Source organism: Xiphias gladius, chromosome 21 (assembly GCF_016859285.1).
Source record: "Xiphias gladius isolate SHS-SW01 ecotype Sanya breed wild chromosome 21, ASM1685928v1, whole genome shotgun sequence".
Lineage (NCBI taxonomy): Eukaryota > Metazoa > Chordata > Actinopteri > Istiophoriformes > Xiphiidae > Xiphias > Xiphias gladius.
Window position 1 is genome coordinate 2252797 of NC_053420.1, and position 27432 is coordinate 2280228.

The window sequence follows — 27432 nt, forward strand, 5'->3', positions numbered from 1 at the left end:
CAGCACCTCTGAAGCTCGCTAATTAACACGCCCCATCTAGTTTGTTTCATCGGTGCGGATGACTTAGTGTAAAAACAACAAGTCGCCATTTTGTCGGCAGTCGTCTACTGAGCTGCTTCTTGGCCCTGAGCCACCGGCAGAGACTCCAGGAGGTGACTGTTCCCAGGTAATAAAAAGTTCCGTTTTTGTCGGGGCCAAACAAACGCGATGTAAAGCGTTACTCAGTGAGCTTCAGCGGTGCTGGTAGGGGAATTTCGTTACCTTTGGACGGAGCCAGGCTAGCTGTTTCCCCTCGTTTCCAGTCTCTGAGGCTAAGCTAACCCGCTGCTGGCTCTAGCCTCACGCTGAATGGGGAAAAATTGGTATCAATCAGCTGAGCCATCAGTTCTCATGTAAGGCTCGGTCAGAAAGCGAATAAACCTGTTTCCCACAATGTCAGACTACAGTATTTTAACCTTGACGTACTGGGGAATGGGAATTGCTTCTGTTTAATGTACAAATCTGGCGACATTCTATATTTTCTTTGCTGTCGCCAAATCCTGTGAATTAATATCTCCTACTGACAAGCATTGTGTGTGTGTGTGTGTGTCTGAAAGCCTGACGCTGTATATCATATTCCTCTGTGCCACAGAGCTTCCATTGTTGTACAAAACTTATTAAAAACACATCAGTGAGCCACACTGTTGCACTGGTTGATACGTTCCTAGACTATCATAAACACACACACTGGAGTTTATATTGACTCAGTCCCACACACACTGTCCTGCTGCCTAAATACACACTAGAGCACCAAATGTGGATTAATCTGCCGCTGAGAATAGTCCCCAACTGAGTGAATAATGTTTGATTAAAAACTACAGTGACCAGCTGTTTTAGGAAACTGCTGAGCCTTTATTGAAAATGAAGACAATATATTTTTCAGGTCTTTTTATGAGTTATTCACCTTCAGTAGGAACCAGGGGGCTCGGAGCTGAGAGCAGACCGACACGGTAACGACGCCAGAAACTGCCGAGACAGTTTGATTGATTGTTGTTGGTCAACGTACCTGTTTGACATTAACATTTCGTTAAATCCAGGAGCGTAAGAACTGAGTTGTGGCCCCTCAGTTTCCTTCCATACACAACGACGTTGAAAATTCAATTTACGACATCTTTGAGGATTTGGTAACTGAAAACAGAGCAGAGACAAAAGAGGAGAGTGGGCAAATACAACTTTATGTTACAGCGTTTTTTGTTCCGAGGGGAATGCAGTGAGTTTGACGGAGGAGCAAAGAATATGAAAAGTATAAACACGCAGTGACTGACGGATGGACAGACAGAGAGCAGACCACCCAGACAGGCTTACATCAGTGTCTCTGTCCCAGAGGACACGACAGCTGAGGGTTTATGTATCTGCTGCCTCACATGGAACCGAGATGGCCGGGTCACCGCAGAGGATGTACTGCCTTAAATCGAAGGTCAGGGCACAGTGTGGGTCACTGGCCTGGTTCTAGTGGGGGCCCCCGCATGACAACGCTGGAGGTGATTAGCTCTGCAAGGGCATGTTCGCCATGAGGAAAAAATCTTGCTGCGTCCCACGAAATCAATGACAGAGAAAAAAGAAAACAAAGAGGCACTGTGGTATATTTTTAAACAAGACCAAGAGTCTTCAGTCATGCTAGCAGCTCTGTGAGGCTGCACTTTGAGCTAAATGCTAACATCAGCATGCTAACATGCTCACAAGGACATGCTGACGATTAGCAGGTATAATGTTCACCATGTCAATGTCCCAACAAGTACAGCTGGGGGTGTACCTGCCAGTATGTCAGTCCTACACCAGACTGGGCAAATTTACATCAGTGACCCGACGATGGCGCTAGATGAAAAAGCAGAGGATCATCAGGTGTTACACCTCAGGGGAACACCAATGTCTGAACCAACCATTTCATGGCAAACCATGACATTGCGTAAACAAACCTCATGGTGGTCCTCCAGGAGGAGTCACCAAAGTCATTAGGATTCATCCTCTGGCGAACATTTTTTTTATTTGTGCCAATCCAGCCAAGAGATGTTGAGATATTTTAGTCTGAACCAAATTGGCGCCGGTAGTAGGCGGAGAACGATGAGTTTTCCAGACTTATCTAAAACGCTTCCCAGGTACCGTCTGGGATGAGACGGAGTCCGATCTACCGAGTCCTTTCTGCACCACGCCGATCTGTGCAGCTTCATACATGATCACCTAGTTCAATTTGCCGTTTTTAAAAAAAAAAAACGCCTACTACTTGTAAAGTTTATCAAACGCGAATTTCACTGATATCAACATGTTCAAGTCTAGACATGATTTCATTTGTGTTAATAGTCAACTGATGGATTCCTGGACAGTCGCACTGGATCACAGCCAGACCCGAGTCAGACGGCGTTCACAAATATTAATCAAAAGGTCCCGATGGGTTCCAACCCGCGAAGACGGTCACGGGCGGAGAACGTGAAAGTCAGCGTGATTTAGTTTCCTTTGACGAAAAGCTCAGGTGACAGGTGACCATCCTCCGACGTACAGAAGTAACTTCAGACACGTCCAGCCAAGATGTATAGTCAGATGAGTGAGGTCGGACACTTATGAGTGTGATAACAGTTTAGGATGAATGTATCTTAAGCTGTTGTGATGTTAGTATAGTCCAGGGCTTGTTTAGAAAGGAGGCCCGGTGCTGCCAAGTTAAACAGGCTGTTAACCACCCGGTGCTATTGGTCGTTTATCACTTGTTACTGTGCTTTTTCTGTCGAATTTCAACACTCTCTCTCTATGATTAGTTTAGTTATTAGTTTCGTCTTCCTCCACTCCTTCACTTTTCTTTTTTTTTTTTTTTACCGTTTGTTTCAAGAATGAATTCAGAAGTTTGAGAGTACTCTTCGAAAGGTGAGATGTTCATTTTCTGCCTTTTGAACTTTGAGAAAGTCTTGGACTGTAATAGTAATAATCATCATCATCATCATCCTCATCATCGGTTGTACTGAATTTTCCAAGTTAATCTTAGACATGATTCTAAAGACGCAGCCATGTCAGCTCTGTGCTGTGTAAGCTGATCTTGGTCCGCCATCGTCTCCGGCCCTTTACAGGTGTCATTTTAAGTGTCCAGATGAAATCCAGATGAAATTCGATACGCTTCTGTTTCACGCTTTGCCACACACATGCATCTTCGTTAGCCACGTCACACATCAGGTGCACCTGAAACTGATTTCAGACTTTTTTTGATGCTGAATATTCGTCTGTAGCGCCCGGGATGCACAAACACACTAAGCGTAAACCGGGACTCTGGCTCGCTCTGGTTTCGCATTCGCCCTCCGAGGTGACGAACACAAACCAAGAAACCAAGAGGCCAAGAACCGGGTAAATCATGCTGCCTTTGTTGTGGTAACCTGCCCCTAGTGGGGCCGGCGTGACGCTGTTTCCTGAGTCTGGATTTGCCCCCCCCCCCCTTTTTTTCTTTTCTTTTACATTCAGTCATTTACACGCATACTGAGAGTTTCAGCTCAGTGTCCCCCTGCGATCACGTTCCCCATGCCAGCCTTTGATACCACAGGCCCGGCTGTCTCGCTCCACGGCTACTGTCAGTCCCAGCCTTAGTTTTAAAATAACCCTTCCCTTCTATCTTTATTTGCTCTCATTGTGTTGGAAAAAGAACAAATGGCGCGCGCACACACACACACACACACACACACCCACAGAACATCTGTTTATGTGTCTGTATAAGCAGGCACATGAACGGCGCCCCTCCCTAACAGAATTACTATCACAGCACTATCAGACTCTATTGTATTATTGTGTTTGTCTAGCCTACTAATTAATAACCTCTTATCAGGACTAAGGCAACAATAAAGTATATCTGCCAAGCCAAACGCTTCCTTCCCCTCCGTTGCCATCAGAGTAAACCCGGGAGCTGGCGCCAAGCGACCCAAACACGACGCGCGGCAGACACACACTCACAGTCACGCACGTTTTTTACACTTGTTGAACTGTGAGACTTGCGCGTGTGGTCGTGGCCACTGTCCCCCACGGTTTCTTTACACATGTGCGGGGATTTTCATCTCTGGGCTGATGCTTGCGAGGTTAACAAGTTGCATTGTGCTGATGTGACAATAGAAAGTTTTTTTTCTTTCTTTTATTTGGGGTGTGTTTCACTCGCTGTTCCTTCAGCTGGATGTTTGAGCTTCACTGTGTTGAAGGATCTGAGATGATTCTGCGACACCGTAACTAGTTTGGACTCGATCGTGCTCCGGTTTTCAACTTGTACAAGTGTGACGTGGAAACGTGAAAGAGACAAATACTGAGGATGGACTCTTCATTGAATGAGGAGACATTGTGTCCAGTTAAAGTTTTGAAACGAAAATATTAGGACATTCAAAGATTCTGGATTTTTTTGATGAGGGAGACGGAGTAGATGTAAATGAAAGAGATTACCAACAAACTATTATTCAAACAGCGGATTTTTATGTCTTGAAACGTGTCTGGAAAGGGTCTTTAAGCTTAATTGCACCTAGCAGTTGGAAGCAGAACTTCCACGCTGATTGGTAATGATGTCGGTGAGACGCACGCCACTCACTACCGGTTGATTTAAAGGTCGGAACACAACAAAAGGACCTGGCCTGCAAACAGAAATCTGCCAACATGAACGCAAAGTCTGCCTGAACGAATGTAGTGAAACAAAGTGGTCACTTCAGTTTCATTATCAGGCTGCGCTGTGGAAAAAGTGGAGTCAGGGTGAACTTTTTTGGCTGATAAAACTTTTTTTTTTTTTTTTGGCTGAAGTTTTTGCTTGCACGTATGCTTAAAAGTCCCCCAGTTACTTTTGGCAACTGCCTGTTGCCAGTTTCCAGCTGCAAGATGGGTGTGTTTAATTGATCTCTCCAAGTGGAATGGTAAAATTCACCCAAAACAGAAATGGAAAATATGGAAAATACCCAGAGATATCAGTTTCTTACCTTGCTATGTGTGGTTGCTTTAAACACCAGAGACACACGGAGGAAAGGAGGTCCAGACAGTTATACTCATGTAGACTAAACGTACTACAGTAATACCACATTTGCGTTTCAGCTGCATACGTCACACTTACTGACAGCAACACACTGTCGTCGTGTCCTTGATTCCTCTGCCCTGACTGTACATCACTGCCTGCTCCTTGCTGGGCTTTGTTTTGTCTATACAAGGATGAAAATAACAGGCTGGGACACACACACACACACACACACACACACACACACACACACACACACACACACACACACACACACACACACGTACAGTCAGGAATTGCAGCATACACACAGAGCAAAAACAAACTGTACATCTTAACACACACACACACCAAATGAAAGGCTTTGTTTTTATTCATTTCCTCAGCGGAAGAGTTTATTTGACTTTGCAGGACAATGTAGTTGAAATAAATGACTTTATTTTAGATTCTATTGTTTATTCTATTTATTTATTCCCACTGCTGTAGTTGAGTAGGAGGCTGGAAGGTGTGTGTATGTATGTGTGTTATCTGTACGTGTGTGTGTGTGTGTGTGTGTGTGTGTGTGTGTGTGTGTGCAACCCACTCAGGCGCCCTCTAAGTACAGTAGATCCAGAGTTACAGTGTGTTGGACTGAACACAAGAACGCTGCTGTCGGCGACACACAGCTCAGTGTCCTGCTTGTGGACATTTAGGCAGATGTACAGTATAGTGAGTGATGGACACATTAGCTTCTGAACTTGGTATTTGTCAGTGATAGATCAGAGTTTATGACTATTTCCTCTACTTAAGTGAAAGATACTTGTTTTGTAGATGTTGTTGAAAGAAAAGATCATGTTAGACATCATCTTTTTTTTCCCGGTTTCCTTCATTTGCCAGTTTGTTCCCCTCGTACTTGCACCTCTTTAAATGATGTGAGGTGTTCAACGCGCGCATCGAATCTTCATCAACAGACCTCCGAACTGCACTGACCGCACTGAACCGCGGTCGCCGACCACATCGGTAGCTATCGGCAGCGGAGCTCCTCCATGGTGACTGAGGGCACCGTTGTTGTTGTCAGAAGCGTATTAGAATCATTAAAAGAGCGAAAGCGGCAGAAACGATCACAATCTGATGTCCAGGGCTGCAGTCAACCAAAGAAAATCTTGGTCGACTGAAATCGTATCTTCTCGGGGGGGGTTCTCCACGTTATCTCTAGATGAACTAAATCGGCCACAGTGCACTGAGCGCACTCTACCTGTAGCTTTATTAGCCTAAATGAATTAGACCTAACCATAGGGAGCTAGCATTTCCAGCTTATTAAATCATTTAACCCAGTTATTAGACCAAACCCATTGAAATATGTGAATTCTGATATGTTCCCACTTAAAGCCTGAAGTCGACGGAGCCTCCTAACGCAGACACGTTAGCCTGCCGTTTTCTTGAGGTGGGATATGCAAACGGCTGTTTGCCTTTGTGGTCATCCATTTTACCAAAATGCAGCCACGCGGACGGCTTCTTTCTTGACACGGTGTCAGTTAGTTTGGAGCCGACCCCGCCTAAAGGCTCGGTACACGTTCAGCGAACTCTGAACATAAACCCACCTCTGTTTTTTCACAGGAAGTCTGTCCCTCACGTCGCTGCAGTAAATAAGGGATTAATCCTGGGAGGCCACTGATGTAGCGCTTTTCTCCGTATGAAACTAACACCGGTGACTGCGTACAGACCGACCGGTCGACCTGGAGACCGCAGCCTCACTGACAACTCGGTCATAAGTGGCAGGCTGCTGCGCCGTCGGTTTCGTGACGGTTTGAGCCACAGACCGACTGAACTGCAGTGGGTCTGAGTCGGAGCCGAACGTCGGGCCGTTTGAGCAGTGACTCAGGGAGGCAACCGTTTAGCTTCATAAAAAACACGCACACACACAGACTTAAAAGAGGGAGCTTCACAGTCTGGGTGGGGCACTCTGAGTTGCCTGTCACTGTACTGCTTTTTTATTTTCTCTGGGATAACGAACCGTGTACGGATGTGTACGTACGGGATAGTGACGTACTGTGTTTCACAATACTTCAACTAGTCCTCGTTTTCTCAGAAATATGTCGTAAAACACACACGTGTATCACACGGTGTCGCGTAACGAGCTGTAGACTGAGACAAAAGTAATTGATCCTAATCTCGACACTTATGTCTTGAGAAACTAGTATTTTACAATGAACCACAAATACAGGCAGTGCATTACCCTAAAACACCCTTTAATTTATTGTAATCTTTGCATCTCAAACACACACACACACACACATACATACAAAGCACCTCGGGGTGTAGTTGTGGCTAAGCAGTGTTATCTGGAAATGCTTTGGTTAATGCCAGGAAAGAATCTTATCATGAAAGCTCCCCTGTAGCTGAAGTGGTTTCGTTCTCCACTTTGAAAACAGGAACACATACATAGTTTAAAGCCCAAATGTTTTCGTCCTGGTAGGTTAATGATCTGGAATGGAAACAGACTTGACACGGACGGAGTAAATATGTAAAATGCACCGTGGGACATCCTATTGTACACAACTGTGACGGTCCCAGAGGACAAGCTGTGTTCACTTCATCTGATGCCCCAGAATTCAAAGTATGCTGCAGCAGGACATGGGCTGGAACCGTGTGTGTGTGTGTGTGTGTGTGTGTGTGTCTGTGTCTGTGTCTGTGTGTGTCTGTGTGTGTGTGTGTGTCTGTGTCTGTGTCTGTGTGTGTCTGTGTGTGTGTGTGTGTGTGTCTGTGTGTGTCTGTGTGTCTGTGTAAGCATTTCAAAACTGGAGAAAAATGGTGAAATTACCTGCACTGGAAAAGGATCTCAGATCACAGACACAGACACACACACTCACAAAAGGTAGGAGGAAAGTCGTAAACTGACAGACACTGGAAAACGTCGTGCTGATCCAAGTGTTTCAAATGCTTGAATAACCAGTCATCTCATTCTGTCTGTGGAAAAAATGAAAGGGACTTTTACTTCTGCAGCCACAGTAACTCGATATGCATGACCCACCCTGATTCCCTGCCTTTATACGGACTGATGATACTGTGTGTGTGTAAGATCCATCTAAAGGTGGGTTTCTCCTTCACGGCAGGAAAACACATCCTCCAACTCATCCACTTAATTACACAGCATCCCCGCCCGTTCATGAACACACACACACACACACACACACGTCCCCATGTCTTTGAACTAGACTGCAGTCGTGGATCATCTCACGGGCTTTGATCTGAAGTGCAGGGTTGACCTCCCCGTTACTGTCTCCATTGTTAGAGAGGTGATAAATCTCGACGCTAAGCTCGAGTCTGACGGTTTGCGGGTCAGGAGTTTGTTTCAGTCTGAGTTCGCGGCCTCCAGTGACGCGTTAGAAACCATCTCGGTCTGCGATGAGGCCGTGATTGTCGGCGGGAACCTTGTTGTTTTTTTTCTCCTCATCAAGTGTTCGCTGTGGCAGCTAACTGCACCGGCTGTTACCACCAGTAACCACGGGTGTCACCAAATCAACCACGACCTGATTCCCACATGTTTTGTTTTTGTTTTTTTGTTTGTTTTAATTAAAATCCTTGTGATTTCAGAAGAGGATTTTAATTTTAAAACGAGGGTGAAAATCGTCTAAAACAAACCGTGGATTGAAACTAGGCCGCGGACGTTGTGCAGTTTTCTTGGTTATTGTTTGAAGACCACTTTCGCCAAGCACTCGGGCCGATCTGCAACGTAAGCGGCAGCTCTTTTGTGTCGTCCCTCCATTTCCCTCTTTGCTTTCTACAACCGAAAGCACATTCTGGGCTGCCCTCACCACAGAAAGGCCGCGTACAGTAAACGACACTGATCTTTCGATGAGTGGAAACAGAGAATCCAGCGGAAGCGCAGGCTGAATCGATCCACCCCTTCGTGAGCCTTAATCGTACACACACCGTTTATTAAAAACATAACCGCACATACACATCAGGAACACCTGTACAACCTCCTCTACTTTTCACGCTGACACACACCTGAAAACGCACACAAGCGCGCACACACACACACACACGTGCGCACACACACTCTACAGTAACTCAAATACACAAACATTTATTATTTGAGCGGAGGCAGGAAACAATAGAGCTGAAATTAGCTGGAATCCGGAGCTCTAAACTGGGACGGCGGGCGAGAGAAAAGAGCAGCTGATGGAAACGCTCTTGTAACAGCTGTAATAAAAATAAAAAGCCGCTCGTCTCTTACAACAGTCAAGAGGGAAAGTCTCACAGACTCCTCAGCTTTTGTGCCGTTTAAGTGCCTGACATTAAACTTCACCAGTCAGGTCTGATTGTGTCTTTTGATTTGCGGAGCAGGAAGCAAATAAAGTTTCTCTGGGCAACAGAAAGCGTTCTGTAAATTTTTTTTTTTAAGGTACAAGTTCAAGTTGTTAAGGACAGGAAGTGTTTTTGTGTCAGGCAGACGGACACACACGCAGACGTAGATTAAACACACAACAAACTGTGTGTGTTTCTGTGTGTAGGTGTGTGGGCTCTTTCTGGCATTTGTCCACTTGTGAGAACCAAAGTGTCCTCACAAACATAGACAGGTAAGCGGGAACTCTTTGTGCCGTACGTTTTTGGTCAGGACTTGGGTTCAGGGCGTGAATAGGATTCTATTTCCACATAACTTTATTAAAACATTTTACAAGCCGAGTTATTATTGGAGTTATTGGAGAAAATAAGCAGTTTAGGACAAGAAGCGAAGATAATATAGGACTCTGACTTTGGTTGTTTTCAGCCTGCTTGTTTGAATAATTACTTGCTGGGTCTTGTTGGGTGTATTCAGCAGCGGCTCCCGTTCCACGAGCAGCTGCCCATGGTTTCATGGGAAGCAGCACTTTGTCAGTGTTGCTGGCCCGAAGAACCAAAACAAGGAGCCGAAGGCCGCGCAGAGCCACAGATGGCAGTGTCGGTTCTCAGTGGTGTCGATGGGCGAGCGGCCCCTTCACCTCACCGGGCGTCACTTGATTAAATCCAAGTATAAAACCCGTTGCTGAGTGCACCTTTCAATGTGCACATAATGGAGTTTAAATTTGAGGAGGTTTCGCGTTTCCTAGAACGTCATCGCGTCCCATTAAGTTGCATGTGTTGCCGTGTGCACCTGGAGTTTGTCTTTACTCGTATCAGTGAGGTTGTGTATGAATATTTCATATGCATCTCAGATTGCATACCTTGTACGTGTGTGAATCAGGGTGTGTGTGTGTGTGTGTGTGTGTGTGGAGGAGTGCAGGGTGTAGCTGGTAATGGCTGGGATCCTGGTCGGAGCGATGGGAGATACGGAGGCAGTGGGAGTGGATTATCTCTGCCTCCTCTGATACCTTATCTTCGCCGCGGAGATTAGCACCACAGATACACGACGCGGAGGCACACAGGCCTGACACACTGTGTGGCAGCCAGGCTGGGAAACGCTCTGGACTGTCTCCGCTGCGTGTCTCTGCTGTGTCAGCCTCTTTGGCAGCCTACCAACCTGCCTGTGAAGGCTTTTTGTTTTTTTTGGGAAAATGAAAAAAGTGCTTGGAGATGACAAATTTATAACAGAACGGCCGTGCCACTAACTGGAACTGTCGGATCCAGAGGTCTTGGAATCTGACCCACAGTAGTGACTAAAAGTGAAGATATCCCGGCTTCTGCTGACCATCCCTCCTTTAATCTGTCCCTTGGGTGCATACTCAATCCCCGGAGGAGTCCTTTAAGGGAACTTGGTGGCAACAGGGCAAATGCACTGGATAGAAGGTGAGAGGAGGGTGGGTGGGGTCAGCAGTGAATCAAAGTTTGCTTGTGGGGCCCCTTATTATTCAACCATGGGAACAGATACAGGTTAAAATTTAACAAACGATCATAAAGGCAAATATTTCCTGTGCACCACAAAGCTAAGTCATTGAGCCGGGTCAGGTCGAAACTCTCTCTCTGTCAATGGGATCGGTGGTTTTGCCACTGCACCCAAGAAATCAGTCGGTCCGTTCATTTCCTACAGCCGGAATCCAGTAGAACCAGCTCATTTTAGCATCTGGTGGTAGAGATGCTGTGGCCGTAGCTGCACTCCAGTCTGCCTGGCGGTCTCACCATGGAGCTGACGCATTTCTGAAATAAAAAAAAGAAAGAAACTGGGCCGTGTCGTCCTGTAATACAATGATGCATATCCACTAAGCACCCTTCACTTCATTTCCCCCAATAGAAACCATTGTTTAAAGGACAACCACCCATCCACACGCAGGCACGCACACTGACCCCAGCACGTACTGTCTATGAAATGTCAGTGTTTTTCAGATGCCGTGGTCACTTTAACTTCAGTTTCAGTAGCTGTAACTGCAAAGCTACAGGAAAGTGGTCATGTCTGCGAGTTTACTGAAATCACATCCCTCCTTCCATCAGCTGAAGAATGAAAGGACAACAGACTTGTCCTCTTTCTAACTCAGGCTTGCGAAAGTGTCCTCTTCAAAGTGGGTTTCTGCGATAAAGCTGTTTATAAGTCCTCCGAAAAGAACCGGAGCCGAGACAGGGGGTGGGTGGAGCTGAGCCGTGGGCCCGCCGATGGGGGGTATCCGCTGCTCGCGATCAGTGTGACAGCTGTCAGGAGGAATTTAGGCAGCTTTTCTCTGAGACGACTCCTGTCTTAAGAAAACGGAGAGGGGGCGAGAGGGAGAGCAGGCGGAGGGGGGGTGAAGATGAGGTGGAGAACTGAGAAAAGTGAGGGGATGCAGGTCCTGAAATCTAAGCTTCACACGCATTCATGTCTTTGTCTTTGTCTCTGCATGAGGAGAAGTCGGGAGGGTCTGCTTGTGTGTGGTTGCCTCCCTGGCTGGTGGGTTTTTTTTTTTTTTGCTCGGCTGGTCCCAGTGTTCCCACCAGATCCAGTGAATAGAAGCTCCTTTCACCGCTCGCCGAGACGCCTAATGAGGGGGGACTACTTTCTGTCTTACCCTCCGTGCGTCACTCTAAAGGCCGCTGTGTGTGCGTGGAGCCAGGGGGGGTGCGTGTTAGTTCAGTGGGGGGCAGAGTGCGTGTGCACGTGTGTGTTCACAGAGCAATTTCAAAATAGTGTTTTGTTTTTTTGTTTTTTTTCCTGCCAGCAGGTGCTGGATGGTCATTATATTGAACCATGGTCACCGTATTAACGCCTTTCATTTAGCCGAGGCAGCAGCAGGACTCTGAGGATGGGAATGTCAGCGGGTTGGTCGGGCCACCACTTTGGTCCAAAGTGGTACGTTTCTCCACGAGCACCAGATGGATTTATACAAGCTTTAGTACAGACGTCGATGGTTCCGAGACGACGTGTCCCACTGGCTTTGCTGATCCCCTGACGTCACCGTGAGACATGACATTTGTGGTTTTGAGTAAAGTGTCCCAGTAACAATGGGGTGGATTGTGGTGTGACTTGGTGCAGTCAGTCGTGGTGCCCAGACGATGAGACGTAATAACTTAAGTGATCCCCTAATTTTTCATCTAGCGCCACCGTCAGGTCAAAATTTATAATTGTCCAATATTTAGGTTTATGTGGTTTTATAAAGGTTAAATGAAAATAATTAAGAATCACCAAATACCTGCAAAATGGCCGACGGTCACATCAGCCTCAGCCGTTTCTTTGTGTTGCTGAACTAAGATGGTGAGCATAATAACCGTTGTAAACATAGGCACGTTATCATTGCCATTGTGAGCATGCTGGCGTTAGCCTGGGGCACCGCTGACCCATGAGTCCCGTTCCAAAGGTTGTACTTAAACCCTTTTTTTTACAACTGCTATTTTCACTCCAAACAATTGGTTGATTGGACATTTGTCTTGTCAACAGACTCTCGGAAATACAGTGAAATCCCAGTGAGTGTCTCCTAAAAACCTATGCACAGCACATAGCGTAGCTTGGTCTGGGTCTCTGTCACAGTTTCTAAATGGCAAATGAACTGCATTTATATACGAGTCTGTGCGAGTCTGCCCATTGGGAGCAACCTGGGGTTCGGCGTCCTGCTCAAGGACACTTTACGTGTGGACGAGGAGAGAAGCTGGGAATCGGACTGCCAACCCTGCAGTTAGTGGACGACCTGCTGTACCTCCGGAGCCACAGATTTATCATAGTAAATTAATGATACTATATGAAATAAGTTGAATATATATATAATGGTAACAGTGGAAAATTTGACCTTCTTTAGTGAATGATAGTGATGATTAGTCATCATCTACATGACAGAAATATTCTCATGTTGAGCCTCAAAGCTTCACCTGAACCAACTGACTCTCAGACTTACGATGAAAAGCTTGAACTTGCTGTGAATATTTAAGAATCTTCCTATTATTGGAATTAACGAATGTCATGTTGTTCGTGCCTTGACCTGAGTTGAAAATATTTCCTTTCAGCTTATATATACTGATTATTCTACTGTACCAAGACTATACTGTTTTTTGGTAAAGTTCAATTAGGGTGTTTTGCTTGGTGATGCAAGTGTTGGTGGAAATTCAGTTTGTCCACCTAAATACCGCCTGAGGACTTCACTGTATGTTACTGTTCTTTACATGTATCGTGAGAATTATTTTTTTTACTGTTTCTGTTGCTGCTCATTCAAGCTTGAATTATCACACCTGGAATATAGTTAATATTTCAGTTTGAAGCAAAAGCCCACTCAGCACTTGAACCAAATTATATGTTTGCTGTAAATCACGCAGAAAGCACCCTTATCTCTCTGCCTGGACTTCGCAGTAGCTTGTAAATTCAAATTTTATTTTTTCTTACCTTCACTGCAGACCGGCCTTTAAAGGCCCCCTCAGACTGATTGGAATTTCAGGCCGCACTGAAGACTTACTGACTGCTCAGGCCAACATATGGACTTCTGTGTTATTGCAATATGTCAGTACCGACTTTCTGTCAGTAACGCAGGCTAGGGACGACTATGGCCGTTAAAGGGGCAGTCCGCCGAGTGCTAAGATTCAGTTATAGGGTTCCCTTTCATTCCCCGGGTAACGTGACAGACATCACCCGCCAGCAGAGCACACGACTGTCGTGCCAGAGACCAGGTTCACATACTAGAGTCCCGTCTATAATTTAGGTAACAAAAGCACTTTGGTTGCGGTTCGGGTGGCGGTTTTAGTTCAGTGGAAATAAACAGGATGTGTCTGAAGTAACTGAACTTCTTCTGTATTAAACCAGACCAGGGTCTTTCCCCGAACCTGAACCAAGTGCTGTGAGAGTCTAGACTGAGCCATGTAACAGTTCAGTCAACACTACAACATGTTGCTACAAGATGTTGTAGCTTTTGCACATTAGCTGTATTCAAATGCAATCTCTAATATACGGGGTTGCTCCAGCAGCAGATCAGATCACGCACAGCTACTTAACGTTAATTCTGTGAAGGCTAAAATGGAAACTTTGGATGTCCCCCGGTGTCTCTATATCAAGACGAAGGTCGTTTGTGAGTGAAAAGACATATCACTTTTGCAGCGCGACCGTATGACAGCGAGGGGCCTGTGGGTTTTTGCCGTTGGGCACGGACCAAAGGAGTGGGGACTGTTCTCAGCTGGTCATTTCACCTCAATTTAACAATCTCCCAGGTAAAGTTTCATTCATATAACATCAACGTTCACAGTTGTGGATCAGGAGCTTCGGTGTTTAAGGGTCAGTAGGTGGTGAAGAGCAGGCGCTACAGCCGCTCACTGAATGTGTCAGATACATTCAATCAAAATTTCATATGTCCTGCTGCTGCTGCTCGTATTTCTACCTTCTGGGCACACAGGAGGTGATTAGACGCCTTTAATTTCTCATTGTTTTAGTCTTTATTTGCAAATGTTGACACGTGAACCTAATAAGATTAGATAAGGGATTAGAAAGCATTGGGATTTGACCCTGGATTTGGTAAGATGCTATACAACCTATCCCCCAGTTACCAGTAATAAAACCCATATGCTGAAGAAAAAAACAGAGTGCTGAGCTGAGGCACAGCTGCATTTAATAATGCAATCTAAACAAGTTAACTATACAATACTTAGGGTGAATACCTGATGACTAATGCAGGAGCCCTAACTGGCAACAGGTGAGGTCAGGTTTTTCCCTGTAAGATAATAATAAGTCCATAATAACTCGATCGATGCTCTGCACTTTTAAATGAGTGAAAAAATTAAAAAAAACTTCTGAATGATGGCCAGGAACCCCGAAGAGATTCAACCCCCAGCTGATGTTTTTTTAAATAGGCAGCTGCAGGTTGCCTGGAGGTTTTTTTTTTTTTTTTTTTTAATCACATACTTAAATAGAAAAAAAATCTTTCAGACTGGAGGTTGTTGAGACAATAACAAACCTGGGGTTCCTGCTGGTCGGCTCTTTATACCCCAAACCCCAGAGGCAGGGGCCGAGACATAAAAGCAGCCATCTATCTAACAGGACAGTGCCCATACATCACTCATACAGCACATGAGAGATTATACGGACTCACACACACACACACACACACACATTCATGCCTTACTTTTCCATGAGCAGAGGTCCCAGCGTCTCACTGTGTGCAGCCTAATTATGTTGTTCCCTCACTCTAACAATAAGCAACCGTTTCCTTCTGGGCTTCTTCCAGGAACAGCTTCAGTCCTGTGTTGATGAAAAGGAAGACTGAAAAGAAAAGACAGGAACAAAGTGCTAAAAGGAAAGAACAAGCTCACACTGTACCTGCAGTAACAATGCATCATGTTCAGGAGTTTTGCTAATGGGCAGAAGACTGGGTCATTGAGGGGTTCTGTCCTGTTCTGTTCTGTTCTGTTCTGTTCTGTTCTGTTCTGTTTTATGGAGATACTAAATGTCAAGCTAAGTAAGATTAAATAGAAAAAAAATCTTTCAGACTGGAGGTTGTTGAGACAATAACAAACCTAGGGTTCCTGCTGGTCGGCTCTTTATACCCCAAACCCCAGAGGCAGGGGCCGAGACATAAAAGCAGCCATCTATCTAACAGGACAGTGCCCATACATCACTCATACAGCACATGAGAGATTATACGGACTCACACACACACACACACACATTCATGCCTTACTTTTCCATGAGCAGAGGTCCCAGCGTCTCACTGTGTGCAGCCTAATTATGTTGTTCCCTCACTCTAACAATAAGCAACCGTTTCCTTCTGGGCTTCTTCCAGGAACAGCTTCAGTCCTGTGTTGATGAAAAGGAAGACTGAAAAGAAAAGACAGGAACAAAGTGCTAAAAGGAAAGAACAAGCTCACACTGTACCTGCAGTAACAATGCATCATGTTCAGGAGTTTTGCTAATGGGCAGAAGACTGGGTCATTGAGGGGTTCTGTCCTGTTCTGTTCTGTTCTGTTCTGTTCTGTTCTGTTTTATGGAGATACTAAATGTCAAGCTAAGTAAGATTAAATAAAAAAAAACAGTCTGTAACCACAACACCGGCATCACCTTTTAAATTGATTGTTAGCTAAATGTTGGCTATTTATACATTGATCATTCATCTGGAGCCGTTGTTTCTGTCCAACCTGATGAATCTAAGTCCAGTACTCCCTCTCCTTCTAGCTCTGGTTTTGGTCTCCACCAGCTCCGGAGGGAAATATCTGACTCTTTGGCTGCTAAATGCGCCAATGACGCTGTGAGAGCGGTGAGAGTGAACCAGAGCAGAAAAGCTGGGTGTTGGAAAACCAAAACAATGAGCTGAAAGACGTTATAAAGCTCTGCGGAGCCGAGGGAAGATGCAGAGTCAGGTGATAATTCTTTGTATGGTTTTCGCCGAGTGACGACTTTCACAGTTCACTTATAAATTATGAAACCAAATTCATTGTTGAAAGAACATCAGGTGTTTAATGAGAATAAGAGGTGGACACTGGTGATTTGAGCTAAATGCTAACGTCAGTAGGTTCATGTTGACGTTTGTGAGGTATAATGTGTGTAATGTTCACCATCTTATTATAGCTTGCTAGCATGCTAATATGCATGCTAGGTTTGCAGGTATTTGGTCATACATTTGAAGGGACAGAAAATGGATGAAAGCAGAAGGAATCCACCTTAAAGAAAGGTTTGTCACTGTATCAGTCAAACTAACAAAGTAGTTTAAAATTGTGGCGCAAAATTCCTTGTTGGAAGCAACTCAAGTGTTTCAGAACGTAAGAAAAAAAACTGTAAGCCGTGACAGAAACGTGATTTCTACTGACTGTGCAGACAGGCTTTAGGAGTTATGTTGTCATGTTCCCGACTCAATGATCTGAGCATCTTGTTCTTTTAGATTAAACACGTGTTTGTAATAGTTGTAGATACGTAGCGACTATTAGCTCCTATCTTGTCTTCATTTTAAAACGGGGACAGACGTTTCCTGACCTCCAGCACATACTGACCAAACTCACTGGCAATATATCTTCACCATAACAGATCTGTGACCACTGAACATTGCATTTCCTGCATCTAGAAATATGACAAACAAGAGTCTGCTTGTTTGCAGCTACTTCCACAAACATTGCGTCAAGCAAACTGAGGCCTGTTTGAAAAAGACGTAACATGCTGCAGGTGTGTTTTTGAAAGCCTTTTTTTTTTTTTCTCTCTCTCTCTCTCTCAATGTGGTTGAAGAAAACACAATATGTGACTAACTCAAGGGATACGGTGGTTGTGTAAGAATCAAGGCGCCCATTTCCTATTCTTCTCTTTCCTTACGCTGTCATCTGGAAGTGGATGACATCAGCTCTTTTCCTCTTCCCAGAAACCCCCGGAGAGGGAGAGTATTTCCTCGAGGGTTGGACAGATAGAGCAGTAGAAGCAGCGATCAGAAACATACAGACAGAGATGGTTTCCTCCTCCCAGATTGCCTTGTACAGTGCAGCTCAGTTCCCACAACGCCGCTTGTTTGTCTTGACTCAAGGCTCTAGTCATCCCTCTGGAAAAACAGGACGTGCACTTGTCTCGGGTGCGGCTCTCACTTGACTGCAAAGTCTTTCCTCAGAAAATAAAACCAGTGTGTTCTTTCATCTCATTGTGTTTTTCTGTCCATGTGAGGTGATTTTATGAACCCTGGAATTATGGAGCTGAGCAGTGTTTTTGTAGCTCAGCGGACCGTTCTATGGTGACATGTTGACTTTGGGGCAAGACGGACGCAGGTTCCGGACACTGATAGCGAGCTGAAGTCCTGATGCCATATCTGGGCTAACAACTGTTACGCCATCCTCTATAACTCAGTGCGGTCTCTCATTGAGTGCTTCTTTCATCTGTCTCTCTGAAAAAGTGAAAAATACTTTCCGAGGCTCTTTATTCCAAGACAAATGAACTACTACAGTGCTTATATTTAGATTTTGAAGTCACAGCAGCGATGCACACGTCAACGGTTTCTCTCTTTGCAATAAAGTGCACCACTGCTTTCTTCTAATGTCTTCTTTTCAAACTTTTAAATGTCGATATCTGCTCTCTAAAGTCTCTTTTACACCAGCGGTTCTAGTCGCTTGGTCCAAACCAAGGCAAAATGAAGGGACATTGTGGTCTTCCAGTTTTGACTTTATACAAATAAACCAAATAAAGTAAACATGAAGTCATATGGACCCATACGTAAGTCGGTGACTGGACGGTTTCGGTGTTGTCATCCTGTATCACCAGTGCGACATGGACCCAGGAGAGGAAACCAAAGTCTGGAGGCTCCACTGCACCTCGTGTGTCGATTTATCTTCTCTGGTGTCACAAAGCGCTGAACAAGAAATAAGTAAACTATGTGCATCACCAGTGAGGACCACGCCTGGATAGTGAAGAACAGGCAGAAACGGGACAAAAAAAGTGAGGTCATGTAAAATAACATTACTATCGCCAGACGACAGGAAATGAGGGACAGAGATGAGCAACGAAGATCCTCAGACGGATTCCAACTGGGGGCTTTGCGGGTGATGTTTGCCGCTTTAACCCCCTAAGCCGCGAGGGAGCCCGGATTCACTCCATTTTATTACTGTTTTAACTCCTTTCCGCGTTGTGATTGATCGAGTGCTGACATGGCATAAATGTCGCCGTGGCTACCAAACGACCCTGCATATAGATCACTTTAACAGATCGTTTCCGATCTCACAGTACTTTTGTACAGTACACTTCGAATTAACGCTCAAAAATCACGCCAACTATCAGAAAATCACAAATGAATCGCGCCAAAGTTGAGTTTGGAGCCAGACCGAGACTCTGCTTTTTGGGCGGTTTCAGTCCAGTTGGTTGATCAGGACCAGAGCTGGATTAGTCTTCAAACCAGCTTAAATGACTGAACCGAATGGGCAAATACCAGGAACAGACAAGTAAAAAACTTTGATTTCAAATCTCAGGACTTTATTCACAAAAGATCTATTATAGTTGGGGGGGTAATAGTTTGTTTGTCTATGTGCTTTGAAAAAATAAACAGCGTCCAATTTTTAATAACCATATTTTTAAGTTTCATTTTTGTTGTCAGATCCTTTCAGAAGAGAAGCTGTGGAAAATTTCACCATCACTCACACTGTTGTCTTGGATTCAAGAATTTTGTTTTGCTGTCCTGCCGAGAGTCTTACGTCTTCCAGTGTGACTCTGAAGTCATATCTCAGAGGCAGGACATACTGTAGGCTGAGGAAAAACCTCTGCAAAACCGAGGAACAAGGGGGAACAAAACCGGCCCTTTTCCAACGAAGCCAGACTCAGGCAAGAGCACAGATGAACCCAAAACAAAGCAATCACCAAATCATGTTGTGCAGTTTGGTGAGCACATTTTCATTCTGATGCAACGGTGGATCGGTTGATCCTATCTTGGCACATGGGGATAAGTTGTAAAAAAAAAAAATATATCATTGAATGTGTCAGACATTTTGTGGTGTGTGGCTCTGGAATGAAAAGCTTGGAGCAATAAAATCTAAGAATAATCTTGTATTGTTGATTTTGACTCCCTCTCATACCATTGACATAAACAGAGATTTAGGGGTTTCATTGCAACATGATTGTGGAATATGTGAGCAACTTAAAGTGCAGTGTTGAAATCGGAGTTGCTATTTCTCATGATGAATGTAACAGTAAAAGTATGTAATGTACTTTAGATTTTAGGCCAGTTACTTTAGATAGTAGATTCCATCCAAATGAGCTTTATAAGTGTTTGACTCTGAATCAAGGATACCGCAGCAATTTCCCCCTCGGAGAGGAAAAGAAACACCTAAGACTGAGTCATTCACATTTATTGGGACTTACGCAGGCTGCACTAATTGTATAATACTGACACCACTGGGTTTGCAGACACCCATTGTGTTCCATACTTTCACACCTTTTTCTTCACAATAACAAAACGTCCATCTGTTTGTAAGACATTTTTACCTGAAACATATCGGGTGGACTTTACTGATGCCGGCGCGGAAATGACGGGTTTTTTTTTTTTTTTTTTTCTGCTCCAGATACGCCTTGAATTTATTTCGTTCCATCAGGTAGATTTTTGGACACATCACCGAAAACGTATAGAGGCTCTAAAGGCCTGTCTAACCCAAAAAAGATGAGGACTGATTTCCACTTGTTCGCAACATCTGTATTTTCTTTGTCAACGTTTTCACCTCAAAACATCAGTGAAGTTAGGAAATAAGAAAAACCTCCGAGATAAATCAAAGCAGTTGTGTGTAAGGAAAAAAATGTTCCCCTTGTAGGATCAGAGACCCACTGTGAGATTTACTGTCCGTCAGTGCTCTCGCTTTTATCATGTCCATCCACCTGAGTGCTAGCACGTGTTGTCCGTGGACCAAGAATGTTTTCATCACACATACAGATCGTAATAATGTACGGTACCATAGCGCGGAGGCTTCTACAGTGATAATTGTACTTTCTCAAGTATAATTTTAGTCTCACTTTATTTCTGAATGAGCAGAAAGGGCCGGGGTAAAACTTTTGTTTTCCATGTTAAGTGGACACACTGCTCGACGAGGAACCTGCAGGATTCAGGGAAAATTACTTCTACAATTATTCGCGACGATATTTTTTACACCTAAAATCCTAATGTTACATGATCATTACAGACCCAAGAAGGGGTTTTTCATGCCACTTTTCCCTTTCTTGATCCATGAAGGAGAAAAATGGCTTGAAAATAAAGGATTTTTTTTGTCTGTAAAAGTTCAAAACTATTAAAACTCACATTAAATATAATGGTTGATAAAATATAGTGGAAGTAATAGAACAACACTGATCTTATCCAGATGATTGGTGTTTTTCTCTTGATGCGTGCAGCGCTTATGAGGTTGAAAGCGCTGCGGTGAAACGGCTCTGTACACAATCCACATGTGCTCATAAAGCCTGGCTGTTGCATAAGCTACACATTATTACAGTTAAAAAGGATCTCTGCATATGTGACCTTGAACACACGGTCGTTAAACCAGGAATGTTGTTATGCTCTGCTCACTTACGGAGATAAATAGACGTTGGAGGTGTTTAACCGCTGTACAGTCGGGTACCAGGGTGCCGGCTGGATCTGGGGTCTCGGGGCTGAACCTCTGCCTGTGCTGGGCACCTGTTCTCTGGCCACTGATCCAAACGCACTCCCCGAGACTCGGACTAACGAATAAACCCTGGCCCTGGAGCCCTGGCAGCATGTTAGCAGAAAATGAGTAACATACAGAATGGCTGAAGTTGCATTACGGTTGTGGTTTGACAACATTTTATTAAATCTAAATCCTTTTGAATCCCTTTATGAATCATATTCGGGTTTTTCCACTTTTTCCAGATCAATTGCTTATTTTCTTTGTATTTAAAAGACCACTTGAATGTACATTGCTAATAAAAAAAAAAAGATTTTAAAAAAATCCAAATAAATTAGTTCAACAGCGAGCTCATCAAATGCAAATTAGAATCTGATCCACAATGAAACCAGCTATCAGGACCTAGTTGAATCCACATTCGTTCAGTTTCAGTTTTGGTAAAGAAGCACACACTGAAATACACCACTGATATGTTGAAGGTGCCCTTCACGTACTGATATATGCACATGCAGTATCAACTGTGCTCTCCTGTGTGTTTATCCTAATATTCCACACAACAGCTACCACGAAAATTTAATGTAAAACTTTAAAACTGATTGAAAATACATTTTATATTGATTAAAACCATGTACAGACAAGGAAAGACAGGGCTGGGACAGTGATTGCCAAGGGGTATTTGTACCCCTGCGGGGGGGGGGTACTTACTAAGTTGCCAGGGGGTACGTGAAAGGAGGAGAGTAGCTCAACTGATTTGACGCGATAGATTTTATGATTTGACTAAAAACAAAAGGGACTGGACTGACAAAGAGTGGGGCCCCATTCTATAAGAGACGGGAGAAGAGCGTGGTCAGGTTGAGAGGGGGAAAAAGATGAGATATGATCAGGGAATACATGAAAAAGAGAGATCTATAGTGGATTAAGAGTTAAGAAAGCAGAGAGAGATACATCACCTTGACTTAGAAGATGACTGGAGGGATCAGCGGGGATGGAAGTTATTAAGTCCTGCTGAGGATTGGAGGGCCTGCAGAGAGAGGTTGTAAAGCTATCACCTCCTCTGGAGAAATGGTATCACGGGGGGAAGAGAGGAAGATAAAGCAGGAGAGAGGACGAGCAGAGACAGAGGCCCAGTCCCAGTGGCCCCCCTAAGGCCTAAGCCCCGAACCCCCACAGACTTAATTGACGTCACCTGATAAGTGTTTGAGAGGCTGCGAGGGTATAAAAATGCTATAATTGGATCGGCATCTGTCAACATATCACGTTACCTTGACGATGCCAAAACATGTTTCGTGCTTTCTAACTTTTCATTTTACATTGTTTACTTTCTCCACAGCCAAAGCAGTTAAGGGACCGACTGCCTGGTGTGAACGTCTCCCAGGCTCTTGCCTTCCAGAGAGGACGACAGGTAATTCTAATCAATTTACAAGTTTTTGTCATGATAGCATCGTTAAGCAGAAATGTTTGTCTCCCCAGTAACCCCATGATTAACACCACAACGCTATGAACTGTGGGTAGCTCCCTCAGGCAAAGTCTGTAGAAAAATGCAGACTTACAGAAAGTTTGCAGAAAGGGCTCAAATACGTCAGATGATTTGACAGAGGAACGGCCCTAAGCCTGCACCGAGTTATTGGGGACGTGCCTCAAAGTCCGCGAGTCCGTGAGGACATTGGGATTCGGCCAGAGAGTTGAAAGGATTCAAGGAAATATAGAGCCTTGGGGGGGGGTGAGGTAGAAGAAGGTGAGGAAATACCAAAACATGAAGTATTAAATAAGAGACTTGACAGGAACAAACGGTAGAAGAAGAAAAGCTGGGACTAGTGGAATCAGGCTCCGGTGTCTCAGCCTCTTCGCTGATAAATCAGCTGGGCAGTTAAAAAATAAGGTTCTTCAGCTTTGCCTCAAGTGGCCAGCCACATTTTCACCTCGTCCTCCTGTAAACATAATAAAACTACTTAATCCTTCAACCAGGAGCAAGAAACGCTTGGTTTTATTCTCCGGAGCACTTCGGGGAGCTGGAGGTCAGAGAAAGCATTTGAAGCATTCGGAGGCTCCGACTTTACAAGGCAGGTCCAAAGTGGTATTGTAATAGGAGCAGCCACCAGTGATCACTCCAACCTGCACGTTCTTTCACTACTGATACTAAATGAGCCGAGTTTTAACCGCCTGCAGCACTGAGGCAACTGGAGTACAGACAAGTATCATTTCCAAGCTGAGGAAACAAATCTAACGTATCAAATTCCAACAATTCTGAGCTGATCCACTCCTCACAGGATGCTGCCAAACATTCTCAGAGATGTGGGACACATCTGCAGAGTATAAGCCTTTGGTAAAATGTTCTGTTTTAGTACTTTATTGAGTGGTTAAAGGAACGTAGCAAGAAAACACCTTTTTTTGATGATAAAAAAAAGTTTATAGGAAAAGACGAGGTTCCTCCTCGGACAGATCACTTTTCCTCTTGCTCACAGTCAGCTACGTAGCATGGGAATGTCATCTTACTTATGGCTGACTAGCCAAGTAGATCCATCAGAAATTGAGACAGAAAGGGAAAGAGTTCGCCACAGCTGCGGGCTACAGGCCATTACGGATTTACAGAGGTGGCATATTGATCGCTACTGCAGCGTCACTCGCCGCTGACTCCTCGGTTTGAAACAAACGGACAGCTCCGTCTGGTTATCAGGCTGGAGAGCAGCTGTGTCAGCTCGGGTTTGCACCGGTCACGACAGATTCCAACAGCGGACCAGTCTGGTGGCAGGAGAGCTGCTCAGAGCTACGTTTGCTTACATTTTGTGTGTGAGGTTCATGGGTACGGGATGTTTCCGTGAACGTCCTGATCCACTGAACCATCTCCTCTGTCCTGACACTTCATCAGCTGTTTAACCGACATTGTTCAATCCGCTGTTCTGTCAGATCTGCGACCAAGCAAATGTTGACAGGTATCTTTTATCTGCTCACCAGATGCCCCTGTTGCACCTTTACCTGTCGTTTTCTGTCTATGGTATTTGAGGTGTTATTCTGTGAGCAGTTCAGTGCTAATCCCGGTAGCCACTGGGCTATACCGGGTAGAATAGTTGCCGTTGCTGCTACTGACGTCACCATAGTAACAACTCTTCACCAAGAGGGGTTGCCCACTTGATTTCATCTTAGGAGAACTTCAAGGTCAGCAGACAAACAAAAAAATACCCGGATGCAGTTTTAGCACAAAACTTTTTTCTTTTCTTTTCTCTTCTTTTTTCTCTTTCTCCTCTTTTTCCATATTTAGGAAATCCAGTTTAGACTTTTCATTCAAACAAACCTTTCCCTCTACTAACATAGGAAGCTGTACACAAAGAGTTGACAGTTCAGCGCAGAAACAGCCTATTTCAGGAGCGCTGTGTTGGAGGATGTGGTTTAGCGGGTCGGCGCGATACAGTATCTCCTTCTTTATCTCGTTCCGACTATTTTGTGCTAGCCCGTCTCCTTCTCTCTGTATTTGACCTAATATTCTTCCACCCTCTCATCTTTCTCTGCGTTAGAAACAACAGAGGAACACCGGGATAAAACACTGAGAATTATGTGCTCATGTCATTCCTAACTACATGTGTAATGAGTCGAGACACGGCTGAAAATCTGGATGTGACACAGCTTGTTTTGTTTACTCATTGTTTAGCACCAACCCCCATGGTGCAACAGGAAGATAAAATAAAGACGGGGCGAGCTGATAACCATGGGAACCATTTTTTCTCAACAATATCGTCCACCTCTAACCCTCTGTGTGCATGTGTGTCAAACTGTAGCTCAAAACGTTGGACAGTGGCTTCAGAAAGTGTCCAAACCCCTTTCGCTTTTAGCACAGTTGAATGTTTTGGCGATTTAATTGTAAATTGGTATAAATTGAGCAAAATGGACTGGAGTCCACCTGTGGCAAGCTGTATTGATCGGACACAGTTTAGAAAGACACGCCCCTGTGTGTGTAAGGTCCCGCAATCCACACTGCATGTCAGGACAGAAACCGAGCCATGAAGTCTTTGTAGACCAGCATCAGAGCGAGGCAGTGAGACAATTTTTCCAGTTTTCTGCTGCTTTTCTTAGATTTCTATGACAGTAAACTGAATCCGGTTGGTTTCGGACTGATGGCCCGACGAAACCAGCTGTTTGAATAGCACAGCTGGGGCTTCAGGAAATCGTGCTGGGAATTTTTTCACCATTTCTTGACATTTTTCTGGACCAAGCAATTAATCGATTGATTGAGACAATAATCATCAGGTTACCTGATAATGAAAAGAACTGTGAGTTGCAGCCTTAGATGCAACAAATGTAAAAAGTCGTCTGTGCTTGCAACAAACACGAGCTGTACGTGGAACTGTATTTAGGTGAAAGTGTATGGGACGTTTGAGGGAGCGGGCTACAAACTTGTGAGGGCCTACGGGGTTTGTAACTCAAAGGTTTTCTTCACTCAAGAGCTGAAATAGTGAATTTCAAGACTAAAATCTTGTGTATGGATTAACATATTTGATTAGAGGTTAAAATAACAACGCTGCTGATTTGTATCAGTACGTGCGTTTAAACGATTCCAGTGTAATGATCGGAGAGTAAAGTAACCAACGCCCCCTGCGACATACATTTGACCTGGACCGGAACCAAAGCGGTGACGTAAACACATGTAAACACAATGTCTATTTTTGGTCTCAAGACTGGACGTGTGTTCATCCGGTTCCCAACCAAGTTGTGTCGGTGTGTGATAGAGAGTGTATGTGCAGTATACAGTACGTGTGGGGAAGCTCTGTACGAGCAGGCGTGTTTGTATGTGTGTGTTTATGTCAGCGGTCTTGTGTCAAGCGTGTTTTTCAGCCCCGTGTGTCTTTGTGTTTAAATCAGACAGACAGACAGAGGAAGCAGACGATGAGTTTCCTTCAGGGATTTATTTAAAAACTTTTGTTAATACCCAAGTTTCCCTGGGACAAAGCAAAAACAGAAGAAAACCCACGCTAACACACACACACACACACACACACACAAAGGCATTTCACTGTTAATCCCTTTTTCTTCATAATGTCTCTACCAATTTCTCTCTGTCTTTCTGTCTCGCTCTCTCTGACACACACACACACACAAACTTTGTGTATCAGATGAGCAGAGGGGAAGAGACGTTTTGTTCCTTGTCTGTCTCCATGCTGACAAGTCTGAGGAGGTCATTTCCTCGAGTCAAGTGTTAACTGCAGCTGAACAATGATGATGTGAAACATACGATGTCGTCTGAGTTACACTTCACAACATTACAGCCTCTACAGTTATATTTTAAAGGCAAAAATGCTGACTGCCCATTACGTATTCAGGCAGGCATAGACGTGAGACTGGAGTTTCTCATTTGACCCTGAGGTGACGGCTTTGCTGATGTTTTCATGCTGCTACATACTGGTTATCCAGAGTTATTTACTCCTCACTGAACATACCGTACGTGCTAGACACAGCTCACTTTCAGTTTAGTTCCTCTTCATTTACCATATACATCGACTCCCACCTCCTCTTTTTCTGTCTCTCTGTCTGTTTGACACAAGCCACAAAATACATCCTTTTCATTTTGTCTTCTTTCTTTTAGTAAAGAGCGAGCATTGTGATACCGTGTGCTACGCGCAGCTTAAACACTTTCCCTTTGGCTCATTGTAAGCTCCCAGAGAACATGCGATAAAGAACGAGACCACACGTATGTGTTTTCAAATGAACTTTGTTCATTCCCCCGTGTCTGACAGTTCTTTCCACAGTTTCGGAAAATCATATGGCGCTTTACGGGGGATAATCTGTCATCACCAGAAGATAACGAGGGAATGCTTTTAATTTGAAAAGCTTTTATCCCAAGGCTATCATTTGGTGGATAAAAGATCCAGGACGTTAGAGGCTGGGATGAAGTTATGAGTCATCCGCAGCTGTTTTAAAATGCATAGTAACGTTAAGGCTTTGAAACACTCACTAATTAAAGTCATCATCTTCCACAGTGAAAACAAAACATTTTGAAAGGGAAGAGCAGCACAGGACACAGAGAGGCTGGTGGGTTAGAGAAGCCT

The 27432-nt window shown here is 44.4% G+C and overlaps 1 protein-coding gene across 2 annotated transcripts in view; it reads left to right on the forward strand.

Annotated features, from left to right (window-relative positions):
• si:dkey-49n23.1 (semaphorin-3D) overlaps positions 1-27432 on the forward strand; it is a 101002-nt gene that overhangs the window by 13338 nt on the left and 60232 nt on the right. For both annotated transcript variants that reach the window (XM_040159491.1, XM_040159492.1), the window contains exon 2: positions 22728-22799. The gene's annotated coding sequence lies outside the window, so the exon portion shown is untranslated. The remainder of the gene's footprint in view (positions 1-22727; positions 22800-27432) is intronic.